This window comes from Zingiber officinale, chromosome 2B, assembly GCF_018446385.1.
Source record: "Zingiber officinale cultivar Zhangliang chromosome 2B, Zo_v1.1, whole genome shotgun sequence".
Lineage (NCBI taxonomy): Eukaryota > Viridiplantae > Streptophyta > Magnoliopsida > Zingiberales > Zingiberaceae > Zingiber > Zingiber officinale.
In genome coordinates, this window is record NC_055989.1 from 84,262,368 (window position 1) to 84,266,560 (window position 4,193).

The following is a 4,193-nucleotide window of genomic DNA, read 5'->3' on the forward strand; positions in this document are numbered from 1 at the left end:
CTCATGAAGTGATTCTAGAGACGTATGAAAATCTGAAAAATCAAACCTAGAAGATCCCGTGCCATATGCAAAAGAATGCCTAGCGGGCTCTATAAAACTAGAAGGCTGCGGGTGTCCATATGACGAGGGCTCATGATGTGGCTCAGTGTCTCCAGGTATAGAAGGGTTATCCTCAAAATCTAACTCAGAAATTACCCAATTAGCCGGGTTACGAATAGTAGTTCGTTCAGGAAAAGGAAGGGGTAAAGGAGAACCACTCCTCCTAGGAAACGCGAAACCATTCTCATCCCGAACGATCATTTTCATAGCAAGACATGCATCAATGTCAATCATGTCATTACCATGAATTATTTCCAACCCATCAACATCAAGATTTAAATTATAAGCTATTCGGGTAATCAAACCACCAAAAACAATTGATCCCGATGATGCCCTAGCAGATCTTAATAAGGTTTGAACAAAATGAAAACCAGAATCAAATTCAACCTTATAAAGCATAACCCATAAAGCATAAAGCTCTATCTTTTTAACCACCCCATCACTCTCTCCCCTACCAAAAATAGTTTTACCCATGACTCTATGTAGATACCTAAAGATGGGGTTTTGCATATGGGAGGCCTTAGCTCTTGAAGGCTCATAAGGTTGATCTAACCCAGTTATTGCATTCCAAAAATGATTCCAATTAAACCTTGGATCAAACCTACGAGGGCTACCGGTGGTTAATCCAAAACAAGAATTAAAGTCATTATATGCCCATAGAAATTCTTAATTCATTAGTCTAAAAGAGATTTTTCCAAAATAATCATCTTCATTAGTAAAATGGACATCCAATGAACTCAAAAATTCCAAAACAAGACGAGGATATGTAGGCAAATGAGTGTACATAATATCACTCCAATTCAAAAACCCAATCATCAAATCTATATCTTCCCTAATTCCAAGCATATCAAGAACAGTTGGGTCCATATATCTAGTACACACTATCTTTCTATTGACAAGAATTGCAAATCTAGTTACTTGATCATCATTTCTAAACACAATATTGAATTCATTGTCATTACCTTCGTTGCGTGAAGTCCTTTTGCCTTTGCCCTTCACTGGTTGTTTTCCTTTGTCCCTTGATGGCTCCTTCTCTTTGTCTCCACTGGATCCACCACCTCCTTTGTGAAGTTTCTTCAAAATATTAGACATCTTGATGAGTTTAGATAGGGGAAGAATTATCTAGAGTTGGAAAAATGGAACTCAAAGAACAAAGATCTTAGGTTAGGAGAACAAAAAGTCCAAGTCTTAGAAAGGAGGAGAATCGGATCTAAGAGATCTTGAGAGATTAGAGAGGAGTTTTTAAGAGATCGGGAGAGAAAGATATGTTTTGGAGAGTTGGGGGTGTGTGGAACACGGCCGAGATCTGGCCGTGTAAGGTAGAAAGAAGACTTTAATAACTCTCCTACACGGGCCGTGCAGATCCACACGGCCTCCCCCTCTTCCCTCTCTGGATTCTTCGCACGGCCGTGTCTGGGACACGGCCTCTCCATCCTTCTTCTCGGGATTCTTTACACGGCCGTGTCTGGGACACGGCCTATACCTTTTTCTCCTCGGGAGATCCCACACGGCCGTGTCTGGATGACACGGCCCAAGCACTTCCCTTCTCTGCAACCTTTACCTGGCCGTGTATAGCACACGGTCTGGCTCTGTTTTGCACCTAACCTGAAAACAAAATCAAAAGAATGCATCAAACTAAAAGAAATTAAAATACAAATCAAAACTAACTAAAAGAACCCTTGGGTTGCCTCCCAAGAAGCGCTTGTTTAAGGTCTTTAGCTCGACCAAACTTGATCATTCACTTCTTTTCCTCACCCTTGGAGGACAGATATACTTTTCGTTTTTGTTGGGAGATCTTCTCCCAACATCTTCCACCACATTGTCTCCTTCGTTTGGTGGCCTTCCATGAGGATGGAAATTCCATTCCTCAAGTTTATAAATGCTTGTCCTGCTACAAGCATTTAAAAGAGACGAGACATGGTTAGAGATATTAGATAGATCATATTCCAACCTTTCCTTACCAATTACCAAAGAAAGCTTATGATTTTTGACATCAATTATAGCTCCAGCTGTAGCAAGGAAAGGTCTTCCTAATATGATAGGAATCCTGGGGTCCTCTTCCATGTCCAACACGACAAAATCTGTGGGAATAACATTCTCATCCACCTCTACTGGCACATCTTCTATAATACCCAAAGGGTACCTGCAGGAATGATCGGCAAGTTGAAGTGCCATAGTAGTAAGTTTAATGTTTTTGAGACCTAATTTATTACAAATTGAATAGGGAATGAGGCTAACACTTGCCCCCAAATCACAAAAAGCTTTTTCAAAAAATTCTTTTCCTATGTTGCAAGGAATATAAAAGCTCCCTGGGTCCTTTAGTTTTGGGGAAGTGTTCTTCTCCAAAATAGCACTACATTCCTCACTAAGCGCAATTGTCTCAACCTCTCCCCTTCTTCTCTTGTTTGACATGAGATCCTTCAGGAATTTGGCAAATCTAGGCATTTGAAGAATAGCATCAATAAGAGGTACCTCTACACAAATTTCCTTAACTTTTTCTAAAAACTTGCCAAATTCTTCATCTTTCTTGAGCATTGTAAGTCTCTGAGGAAAAGGGACAGCTTTGCTCTGATGGTTCAGTGGAAGAGTCTCTTCAACCTCAATGGTACTCTCCTCATTAGCTTGAATCTGATTTGGTATAAGAGGAGAGAGCTCTTCTTCTTTTTGTATCCCTTTTGAAGCGGTCACTTGGGAGTCTCCCAAGATCCGTCCGCTCCTAAGCTCAATTCTATTGCAATGCTCCATAGGATTCACATCAGGTTTTCCAGGAAGTTGTCCTGGTGCTCTGGATGATGAGGAAGCTAGTTGGGCAATTTGACTATCCTGGATCTTTTGATGCTTATCAGAATTATCCATTCTCTGAATGAGCTTTGCTAAATCTTGCTTCATTTCATTCTGACTTGAGATAATTTCTTCAAGCATCTTTTCAATATTTGACTTTGGTAAGCCTTGAGAAGATAGATGTTGAAAATTTTGTTGCCCAGCTTGAAAATTTGGTCTTACCCCCATAGATGGTCCTTGATCTTGATTATTTCTGTAAGAAAAATTGGGATGACTCTTCCATCCAGGGTTATAAGTATTTGAGTATGGGTTATTCTGCCTTTGATTGTAACTCACGATTGCATCACATTGTTCCAGTTGATTGATTTGTGTAGTGATAACTCCCAATGGACATGAGTCATTTGAGTGCTCTGAACTCCCACATACTTCACAAGATGTACTAATAGCATTGACCATATTAGCACTAGTCCCCATATTTTCAAATTTCTTTGTAAGAGCGTCCAATTTTGCAGACAAAAGAGTGACTGCATCTACATCAAACGTCCCTGATGCTTTAATTGTTGGGTTTACAGAAGAATAGCCACCACTTCTTTCATTTGCCCATTGATGATGATTTTGTGCTACACTGTCAATAATTTCTTCAGCTTCATCTAAACTTTTATTCATAAGTGCCCCTCCAGCAGCTGAATCAAGGGACACTTTGGTATGATAGTTGATACCATTGTAAAAAGTGTGCAACACTAACCATCTTCCCAACCCATGATGTGGGCATTGTCTGAGCATACTATTATATCTATCCCATGCTTCAAAAAGAGATTCTGAGTCAGTTTGCTTGAAGCTTGCAATTAAATTCCTCATATGAGCTGTTTTGCTCGGTGGATAGAATTTATCAAGAAACTGTTGCTCACACTGCTCCCAAGTGGTGATGCTATTAGGGGCCAAAGAATTCAGCCATTGCTTTGCCCTATCTCTTAAGGAAAACCCAAATAATAACAATCTAACTGCTTCTGAAGGAACTCCATTCATTTTCATGGTACCACATATTTCATAAAAGACCTCTAAGTGTTGATTGGGGTCTTCATGAGGTCCTCCACCAAATTGGTTCTGCTGCACCATAGATATAATTGCGGCTTTGATCTCAAAGTTATTAGCTTCCACTGGAGGTCTTGAAATACTAGATCGAAAACCTCTTGCATAAGGTGCTGCATAATCCTTGAGTGGTCTATTCGCCATGTTCAAATGTTCTGTTCTTCAATTTGCCTTTGCAGAATTCTTCTTTTATGGAAAGTTCTATCAATCTCAGGGTCAAAAGG

General features: G+C 39.9%; 1 non-coding gene across 1 annotated transcript; it reads left to right on the forward strand.

The window, feature by feature from the left end:
* Window positions 1-3,634: 3,634 nt before the first annotated feature.
* On the forward strand, window positions 3,635-3,740 carry LOC122049942. Its single transcript, XR_006131180.1, has one exon. It is a non-coding gene; the product is annotated as a small nucleolar RNA R71 (small nucleolar RNA).
* The last annotated feature ends 453 nt before the right edge of the window (window positions 3,741-4,193 follow it).